The sequence below is a fragment of the Macaca nemestrina genome, chromosome 7, assembly GCF_043159975.1.
Source record: "Macaca nemestrina isolate mMacNem1 chromosome 7, mMacNem.hap1, whole genome shotgun sequence".
Lineage (NCBI taxonomy): Eukaryota > Metazoa > Chordata > Mammalia > Primates > Cercopithecidae > Macaca > Macaca nemestrina.
Genome location: NC_092131.1, coordinates 96,801,192 through 96,812,590, shown reverse-complemented (window position 1 = coordinate 96,812,590; position 11,399 = coordinate 96,801,192).

Sequence of the window (11,399 nt, the reverse complement as noted above, 5' to 3'; positions counted from 1 at the left end):
TTAATTGTAGAACTTCCCAAAACATTTAATATGCAAAGTAGCATGTGATTTGTCACTGCAGGATGAACTTTATACTGTCTTTCCTTTCCTTTTTTTTTTTTTTTTTTTTTAAGTCATAGACCTTTCTTTCTGAGATCATCTCTACTTATCTAAAGCTCCAAACTCTTTAGGAAATGCTGTGCTAGGAGCAATGGCTCACATATTAGGCTCCTTGGAGAAGAAAAATGTTTATTTTCTACACAGCTAATGTCAAGAGCATGTGACATTGGAGTTTAAATTAGATTAAGTGGTCTGTGATTCTATTTAATTCAAACTGAGAGTTTTTAAAAATCTCACAAACTGTTATGTACTTGAAATGGAAAAGAATAAGCAAAAAAAAAGAAGGCTTTAAAACATGTTCAGTAACCTCTTCAGCAGACACCCACATACAACTTCATTAATCATTTAAAATATGACAAGATAAAGAAAAACTGATCGAATGACTGTCCAAATAATTATAGTTTAGTCCTCCACTTTTTCTCATTGAAATCACATTGTCATTGGAGTGGTCATCTTGACACGACTAATTATTGCAATCCAAGAAAAAGGAAAAAGAGTCTCAAAATGTAGCTTCACCAATTCTCACCATCATGAGCAACCATGGGAAAAAGGGAGATTGTGGAGAATGAAAACTTGAATACTTCCCTCTCCACCCCTCCTTCTCTGTCTCTTCTACCTGGGTTTCCCGGGACCTCTCTTGTCTCTCCACCCTCTCGTCTGCGATCTCTCCTGCCACCCTTCATCGATCACTGGCCCACAGTTTTAGTCTTTTGCCTCATCAAGGAGAACCCATGATCTGTTTTGCCCACCTAGGCAAAATGGATTGAGAAGTGTGCCTTGAGCTGTGGCAAAGGTTCACGAGTGGTACGGTGATAGAGGTCTTGCCCAGCTCTGCCATTCAGGCCTGGGACCGTAAACAGGCACTCAGTCTCCTTTAGCTCCATTTCTTCCTCCATAACATGCTTCTGTTGAGCCAGATGACATCTCGAGTCCCTCTGAGCCTTAAGGGCACATGGTCCTATGTCTCTTTGAGTTTTCATTCCCAGTCTCCCACAGGAAACAACACAGCGAAGTCGACAACCTTGAGGTAACTTCAGAGTTACCAATAATTAGTTAACCATGACTGCCCTACCCTTAGAAGAAATGGCACTTCATCAAAGAGGGGAATAGAGTCAGCTCCTGTGGAAAATGTTCTGAATGGTGTGCTCATGAATTTCAATCTTTGACTGGAAGCCGATATGAATGAACAGCTTCAAGACAAGCCTCTTACATTAATCACCTCATGCCTTTAACTGAGAAATTGATGAATTGAATTGAATGTATGCCTGGGTTCCTGGGGAGCAAAGATGCTGATGGAACTGGTCTTCTCACCATTTTCTTTGAAAGAGAAAGGAAATTGCACATGGTCCATGCTCACATCCAGGAGACAAGTATTAAATTGCTCCTGAAATGGAACCATTCCTCTCTGATCACTGCTTTTCTCCATAGTTATCTCTTAAACATAACGTCGTTTATATGTAACCCCAAATCAAGGAAAACTAAAACAGCTCATGGAAAACAAAATTGCCATATAGCACAAGCACAATTTGCTTTTCACTGCATGCAGGATTGCTTCTCTGCCCTGGCTGGTTGCAAGATACTTCCAGGGAACACATTTCAGGGTATGAGAATGAGGCCAGTGGCTGCTGATGTTAAAAGGACATGGCATCTGCACTAGGTCGGAGAGGGGGCTGGTTGCACAAATTAAAGTCAAACACATCACAGTCTGATCAGCAGACCTGGGCTTCAGTGTGTTGTCTAGATTTTTTCTTTTCTTTCCTTTTCTTTTTTCTACCTCCAAGTAACAGTGAGGCAATTAAAAAAAAAAAAAATACAACTCCATTGGTCTCCTATCATCATTTCTTCTTGCCTTCCCTAATCTTGGTTCCTCACTCTATTTATCTGGGAACACAAATTACAATTGAAGATGGGAGAAATTTTAAATATAGGTAGCTGTTTAGTCTGTCTTTGACTCATTCTGGTTAACAGAAATTTTCACCCAAATGGAGCTGGAGAATATAAACCCACTGAGGAAAAAAGAAATGCAAGTGTATTGTGTTTGGAACAAAATTAGTTCTCTTACTGCCAAAAATCAGAAAAATATGTTGGGTTTTTTAAAAGACAGATTTAGAATTTGATAAAGCCACTAATTCATATGCTGGAGGATTCCACTCAATGGGTGAGTTCACCCATGAAGAGCTTTAATTACTTGATACTTTAAAAGAGTTCCGATTATATATATAAGAGAGAGAGAAGGAGAGACATTTGTGTGGGAGAAGCCTAAAGTTGTTTGTAGGAGGCAGAGAGTTTAAAAGGTAACATCTTTAATGAAAAAATTTTCATTCCCACAGTAAGAAGCTGTTTTTGAAATCTTCCATGGCCTGCTACCAGGGCAGGGGGAATAGCTCCATGAGAAAGCAGGTTGTGAGTCAAGCTTACAAAACCAGTAACCACTTGTTTAAACCAAGCCAAAGGACAAACCCCATCAAATTCTGTTTTTGTAGTTTTATTATTATTTTCTCACATTGATTTGTCCTAGAGAACACCACGCGAAGGTCTCACAACCCTGGTACAAGGAGGAGCTACCACAAAAACTCAGAGGGGCTGAAGTGGCTTCCTGCTCTCCTTCCGGCCTGACACTTCCTTTGTTCCTATAATCTCAAAACAGCTGTTTCCTCTGGAACCACAAACCCCAGCTGGCGGCCTCTCTACCTCCTGGATCCTGCTGCACATAATGTACATCAAATCTGAATGTTGATATGAAATCTTCTTCTTTTTCCCATCCTCCTCCCTCCCAAGCTCCCCCGCCTCCTCTCATCCTGTATTTATGTTGGCCTTCACTGGGAAGGGGAGGGGAAGAGCAGTTAGAAAAAAAAGTGATACAAGCATTTCAGATCTTCCAAATGGCAAAGCAAATTATCAAAAATATTTAGAATCTCAGGTATCTCAGGTTGGGAAACATGTTTCCAGAAACCTCCTTTGTGAGACAGAAATTGATGGTCAGCATTACTTTTTGTCTTCTTGTAAAAATCAGTACCTCTTAACAAACAGCGTATGAGTTATCTGTAGCAGAAACTGGGCTCTAATTTCACATAGGAGATGCAATGAGCTGTGCATGGTAGCTTTTCCTTAAAAACCATACAATTTTACTGATCGATGTCTTCATTGAAACCTTTTGGGTAAAAAATAAGGAAAAGGCTAGGTTCCAATCAGGAGAAGGTACTAACAAGTCTGGAAGAAATGACACAGAGAAGAAAATAATTGGAGAAAATGCAAGGCTGCATTTGAATCATTGCAAAACGATGGAGTGTTTATCATAGTCCTTAATGTGTTGGAATGAGGAGTAAGAAAGAGTCAAAGGGCCTGTGTATTAGGGAATACAAGGTGGGGGAATGAGGCAAGGAAGGCCCATGGGTGGAGGTGTACTAGGGTTCTTCAGAGAAACAGAACACATACGAGATAGATAAGTAAATAGAAAGACAGATAGGAGATTTATTACAGGAATTGGCTGGAATGGTTATGGGGGTTGAGAAATCCCATGATCTGCCATTTGTAAAACAGAGAACTAGGAAAGTTGGTAGCAAAATTCAGTCCAATTCCAAAGGAAAGTTGGTGGTATAATTCAAAGCCCCCCATGACTTTGAATTTTGTAATTCAGACCACATAGTCTTCAGAATTTGAAGCCTGAAGAATCACCCACATAGACTTCAGAGAGGAAAATGCCAGAGGCAGAAGGGCATGCTGGAGGAGAGACAGGGCACTAACTCTGCCTCTAGCCCTGCCTGCTCCTGGGCCCTCAGTGACCTGGAGCATGTCCTTCTCTGGAATTCGCTGTGTCCTGAATTTTCTAAATTCAGACCACAAAGTGTAATTTGTGGTCTGAATCTGAAAGCTGGCTAACCGTAAACACTGATATCTGAGGGCATAAGAAGATGGATGTCCCAGCTCAAGCAAAAGGCTCAGATTTGCCTTTCTTCTGCCTTTTTGTTCTATTCAGTCCCTCAAAGGTTTGGAGGAGGCTCATCCAGGTGGGGAAGGGTCATCTCCTTACTCAGTTTGCCAATTCAAATCCTGATGTCTCTCAAAAATACTCTTACAGACACACCCAGAAAAAAATGTTTTACTATCTGCCTGGGCATTCCTTCGCCAGGTCGACACACAAAATTAACCATCACAGGAGGGGTTCTGTGTGGGGAGCTGGGAAAGGAAGTCAAGACGATGGCAAATGGCTTATCTAAAAACCTGGAAGGGAAAGCACATGCTTTGGACTTGGGACAGACCTTAGAATTCACATGAGTGCTGCCCTATTAACCAGAGGGCACAGCAAATTCCAGAGAAGGACATGCTCCAGGTCACTGAGGGCCCAGGAGCAGGCTGGGCTAGTGCCCTGTGTCTCCTCCAGCACACCGTTCTGCCCCTGTTGTTTTCCTCTCTGAAGTCTATGTGGGTGATTCTTATGTGGTGTAATGGTTAGAGGCCTGCACTTATGAGGCAAAAGCTCTTTTTTCTTTTCTTTTCTTTTCTTTTTGTTTTTTTTTTTTTGAGACAGCATCTTGCTCTGTCGCCCAGGCTGGAGTGAGGTGGCGCGATCTAGGCTCACTGCAAGCTCCGCCTCCCGGGTTCACACCATTCTCCTGCCTCAGCCTCCCGAGTAGCTGGGACTGCAGATGCCCGCCACCACGCCCCGGTACTTTTTTTGTATTTTTAGTAGAGATGGAGTTTCACCGTGTTAACCAGGATGGTCTTGATCTCCTGACCTCATGATCCACCAGCCTCGGCCTCCCAAAGTGCTGGGATTACAGGTGTGAGCCACTACACCCGGCCGATCTTAGCTCTTATAGTTATTAGCCATATCATCTAAGGCAAGTTATTCTAAACTGTAAGTGCCTCAGATTTTCTAACAATAAACAAGAAATAAATTACATCTGACTCCTTCGACTATGGTGAGGATAATCAAGTACTTAACCTAATAGCTGCACAAAGCCAACTCAATAAATGCATGCTTTAATATAATAATACTACAAATTATTATTATTAAAAAAGATATATTTAGGTTGGTAGAAGAGTGACTTAGCTACAGTTAATATATTCCCTGAAAAAAATGCAAGACACGAAATGAAGCAAATAAAGATTATCAAAGTGATATTAAAGATCAATTGATAACAGATAAAGCTTAACGTGAAAAAGAGAACTTTTTATGCCTTGTTTTGTTTGCGAAATGGTCTCTCCAATTGCAAGTTGATTTAACAGTTTCTGATCAAAATTTAATACCTAATTAATGATTGACATTTATTTGCATTTACTGTAATTTGCTAAGTAATCACAAAACCATAGAATGTGACTTTTAGGAATATAGATGGTTGAGTTGGGCTGTCTAACATTGGGTTGTTGTTCTGCCACTTAGAAGCTGTGAGACCATGGGCAAGTCACTTAACCTCTCTGAGCCTCAGTTTCCTTACTGTAAAATGGAGATGAGGTTATGGAAAGGGTTGCATCAGTTAATATCCATGAACATTTTTGAACAGTGCCCGAAACTTGGGTGCCCCATAGTATGATGAATAATCCTTTAATTAATAGCAAATAATAAAAAATCTTACTAAATGAATAATAAATACTATTACTATATTAAATAGATTTTTATGGTAAAAGTATAACTAATTAATTTACAAAGTTTTTGACTACTTTCTCTACTATTTGTACTGGTAAAAACTCTAAATAATTTGTCAGTCAATATCTAGATTGTTACTATGTACCAGGTGGCAGCAATCATAGTGATGGGCTCAGTGCTTGGGGTGAAATAATTAGCCTTATAGAGGTTGAAATTGAAATTCCAAGCCTGTAAGTACTTTACATTTGCTACAGCCCATAACTACATTTGGGTTTGATTTATGTCAGTTTTCATACTTACAGTATCCTTTGTGGTTGGAAAGGGGATTTCACTTAAAGGCTCTCAAAGCCAAATGCAATGTGGCTGCTTCTTTGGATTTCACCAAATGTTGATGAAACACCCACCTAAACCAGGGATTTTCAGAGTATTTTCTCTGGACCAGCAGCATCAGCATCACCTGGGGGCGTTTTGAGAAATGCAGCTTTTCAGGCCCACCCCAGGCCTGCTGCATCAGAAACTCTGGGCTGAGGCCCAGCGGTCTGTGCTTTTAACAAGCCCTCCCAGGAGTTCTGATGCCTGCTCAGTCTAGGAACTGCTGCAAAAAACCAACACAAATATCAACGGTGACATATATCAAGCATCAAGCATAGTTATTAGGATTGCTACTGGACACTGTAGGAGGACCACGCATGCACTTCTCCCCTTCTGTTTCCTATTTGGTGCCTCCCTCTGCTGACACATTCTTCCTTTTAAACGTGTTAACGTTACTAACCAGGCTGTGGTGAAGTGACTTTCCCCTGAGCCTCAAAGTCTTTTCTGTCACTTCCTATTATATGTTGATTTAATTAATTAAACTCTTTAAAAGCGATTTTATTTTCAACTTCTTAAATTGCACCTCACTGTCTCTAATTTACCCCCAGACTACTGCCAGCAATGAGAATCCTAATTTTAAGAGGACCATGTTTTTGGCAATGATAGATTTAGTCCCTGGAGTGGTTTAATAGGGGGAATGGTGTAATCAAAATGCATATGCTACCATCCTGGTGTTTAAAAGAGTGTTCACTACTACTGAACCTCTGAATGTTCTGGGAAAGGGGGTGAAAAATGGAACTAGAAGATTTGACGCAGAAGAAAACCTAGAAAAATATCCAAGTGGGACTGGAATTTTGGAGCAGGAATGTAATTTAAGGGCCAATGCATATCTGTAGGTATGGCAGTGACCATACATTCTGAACAAATCTCAGATGTTTTGGACTTTGGTCCATGTATTCTGAGAGTAGGTTAACTGGGCAAGAGTTTCTGCTGACTGCTGAAAAACTTACAAAGAGTAGGAAGAGAAAATGGTCAGTGCAATAAGGAAGAAAATGGTGACTCAAAGAGCAAGTAAATTAGTTCTGTTTTTCTTCATGAAGGCTCTGAGTGTGAAACATGGAGTGTGAGGGTTACAGAGTCCCCGGCCAGGCCAGCGGCACCCAGTGACTACAGCAATACAGAGTGGAGGGTGGTGGCTCAACCCTGGAAGGCAGGATGACAGGCAGACCTAAGACAGAAAATGCTGCAACAGTGGAGAGAGAAGCAAGCCTGCCCAGCCTCACACACCAGTGCCTGAACTGAGGAGAACTTGACCAGCCATAATTTGGCTAACAGTATATTGACCAGTGCATTCCTGTCCATATTCTAGACACTCCTAAAGCATTGGCAGGGATGGGTTACATGGCAATAAGAATAGTGGTGGTGGCCCTAGTCATGCTGTAGGACAGGCTTAGATATGAGTGTACTCATAGGGGTAACTTGCATCCAAATAACTTGACTATTTGCTGTCCATCAAAAACACTTGTAAGCAGAGTGTTTCAGGATCACAGAAGATAAATGATCAACTGACTGGGTAATCCAGGAAGGCTTGCTAGAGGAGGTAACATTGGGCTGCAGGGGAGGAGCTGGAAGGAAGTCTAGAATTTTAGCAGGCAGAGCAGGTAGAACTGGTTTGCTACATTCTGGTATAATTCTGGGCTAAAGATCTTTCTTTTTGAGAGTGTGTGTGTGTGTGTGTGTGTGTGTGTGTGTGTTTTATGTGAACACACCAATACTGAGAATGGCATTCTCAGGTAGATCAGGTGCCTTAGCACATCTCATTTCCATTTGCCCTTTGTTACCCCGGTTGCCAATCTTTCTAAGCATTCCATCTCATGGTGTGCTCTGGCAATGGCACACAGAACCCTCTGTGATCAGTTGGTAGTGATGCTGTGCTGAGGATGGTGAAGCTGTGTCCTGACTAGGTGGAGAAGAGGGGCACTCACTATTAATGAATGACATCTGCCATCAACCAAGGGAAAATCTTCATGAGGGTGAGGACTCCGGGCATTGCGCTTACTAGCACAACACCCTCCTCTGTTTAGTGGGTGTGGCACTTGCAAACACTACTGGCTCTTTTCCTACTGACATTTCTTTATCTGGGAAATGCTACATGCATCCTTCATGTATTACTGGAGAAGAGATGTGTGCTAGAAGAGGTAGATTTCAATACAAATAACAAAAAGACAGTTCCTGACAATACATAAACAGTTTTCGTTCAGTTTTGAAGAGGCTGATAGTATTAATCTAGACACCTACAGACAGAATCATTCAGTAAAGTTTCTGCCATTAATGAGTAATGTTTTCAAAATGAGTTTGCTTTTTTTTTTTAATTTTTCCTACAAGATATATAGAGATAGAACAATGTATACACTGCCTAGAGAGTTAAGTTAGCAGAAACTCTCATGATCTTTCCAGAAGTTTCCCTCTGAAATGTTTAATAGTCTATATAATAAAGGAGAAAAATGTTGACATGCCTGTTATATCTTTTTTTTTTTTTGAGACAGAATCTCGCTCTGTCACCCAGGCTGGAATGCAGTGGCATAATCTTGGCTCACTGCAAACTCTGCTTCCTGGATTCAAGTGATTCTTCTGCCTTAGCCTCCCAAGTAGCTGGGATTACAGGCCCCCGCCACCATGCCCAGCTAATTTTTGTATTTTTAGTAGAGATGGCGTTTTACCATGTTGCCCAGGCTGGTCTTGAACTCCTGACCTCAAGTGATCCACCCACCTAGGCCTCCCAAAGTGCTGGGATTACAGGCATGAGCCACTGCACGTGGCCAATATCTTATTTTTGTATAGTATAAAATATTTTTTATAAAATAGTGTATAATGAAGTCATGTGCTACATAATGATGTTTTGGGCAATGATGGACCATGTGTACAATGGTGGTCCCATACTGTATTTTTGCCTACCTTTTCTATGTTTAGATACACAAATACTATTGTGCTACATTTGCCTATAGTATTCAGTACAGTAACATGCTGTGAAGCTTTGCAGCCCAGGAGCGATAGGCCATACACATAGCCTAGGTGTGCAATAGACCACCATCTAGGTTTGTGTCAGTATACTCTCTGATGTTCACACAAGGACAAAAATGCCAGAGACAATCTTCAGTGCATATCGCTGTTGTTAAGTGATGTATGACTGTGTTTGATTTTGTCATACTGGCTATAATAAATAGGGAACATAAATTTTAACATTTGTGCAAGTATAAATGAATGAAAATATGTATATTTCTTCTTTTCTTATTGATGAAACTTCATAATTTAGATGTTGCTAAGGATCTTATTCAAGGTCTCACTGAGGTAACATTTCTTCTGGAGGCAACAGTTAGGCTAGTCTCATCATGGCTGGCATCAATATGGCAATGCAATATTACCCATCCTTTCTCACTCTGGTTCTGCCTTTCTTGATTTTTTTTCCCCTACAATTGTCGAGATGCTCAAATTTATCACATAAAATAGAGATCACTGCATGCAATTCAGTAACTCCCCCTATGGGGAAACCAGGCCACTTTGAAGTTCCTTTTATTCTCAAACTTCATTAAGTTTATGCCAGTGGTTGTCTCAAATTGGTTTTATAAAGAGAGGCATTTTGCAAATTTGTCATTTATTGATTGCATTAAACCAACATAATTTAGCTAAGTTGTTTAGAAAAATGACATAATGTGCATTTATCTCCAGTTATTAGACAGCATATATGTAGTAATTACTAGAAGTGTGCAGACCAGCAACAGATCCTCTAAATGCTGTATTCATTTTATCTGGCACACAGATACTTTCAAATTCACTTGCTTATTTAACAAAAATTTACCCTGCACCTATGATATACCAACATTGTGTTCGGCATGGAAACCTTAAAGGCCAATAAGCCTGAAGGGAAAGCAAAGAGCCCAAACAAATCCACACAACCAACGCAAAGGAACGTGGGCTGTGAGGAAGGACCCATGGAGGTCGGATTAGAGGAGAGAGCAGAAACTCTGCAGGAAGTGAGGAAGACTACAGAAAAGACTTGAGAGATGAATAGGAATGTGCTGGAGGGCTGGGGAAGTATCTTGCAAAGAGATGGGCTATTACAAAGCCTGCTGGTTCTCAGGGAACAGGGACCATTCAAGCGATGGAGATGGAGTGGGGTTCAGAGAGAAGCAGGTGCAGTGAGAAGCAGACACAATTCATAAGTGTCATGATAGCATTTGACTGGGCCTGAGAGCTGGCGAGATTTTTAAGCAGAAGAGAGACCTGGTTGGTTTGGTGTTTTTGAAAGCCGGCCATGAAAGCTACATGAAAGGACTGGAGAGTGGAGGCTGAAGCAGAAGATGGGATGAAAAACAGCCCCCAAGGGTGTGCAGAGTCCAGGTAAGAGATGCTAAATCTGCTCTAAGGAAGTGACACTGAGACTAGAGAAGACCAGAAGGAAGGATCTGAGAAATGTTTCAAGGTTCAGTTAACTGCTGAGATCTTTTCTTCCCTGCATGTCCACATCGCGGGTCTGAGAGCAGTCCTGACTTGAAGCAGAGATGGGGGAGCATTTGTTTTTGTCAGGCTGATTGGCATGTGCCATAGGCTCTCTTTCCACGCAAATCAATAAGTGAAGAAGACAGGATGCTGCCCTCATCTATCTAGGAAGACCTGTAACACTGGACCGATAGTAGCTGCAGATACACCACCTCCTGCCTAATTATCCCTCGGAAAGCGTAAACTCTCCCTCCCACTTCTTCCTGTCCAAGATCAGCCCCAGTGGTGGAGTGTTCAATCGTTCTCCTGTCTCATTTGGGCAGGGTCAAAGTGCCAACAGTGCAGAGTCCAAGTCCGGCTTGGAAAAATCACACAGTCATCTACAACTCTGTAATGGGAAAGGATGATGACAAGGAGGCACAGAAGTTCCTGGGTTGCAAGTGCCTTTCGAGTGCCTGGAAATTCTATCAGAACCTATCAGGTAGGTTTGCAATGATGCTGCTGCTTCGGCAGCTCTGGCCTGCTCTTGCATTGAAAAGAATAGGGCATACCAAGAAAGCACCTGGGTTTAAGAATCCCACAGACCTGTTTTTCAGCCTCACCTATGTTGGCTCTCTTATCTCAACCAACTTATTTGACTTGTCTGAGCCTCAACTCCTTATCATCAAGTGGGGATCACACCTAATTAGCTTTCTATCTGTAGGGATTGAAGATCATGAAAAATACAAAATTCTCAAGAGTGTAATGTCTTTGATCTCACCTCACCTCCCACAGAGAAAGGAAACTTCCTGACTTGAGCCTCTAGCAGAGGCATCAATTGGTTTTCTCAGGACCCCAGCACAACCCAACTTTCTTTTATATGCATAGTTGCTTAACTTTTCTGTCCACATTCTTCTCTCTGATT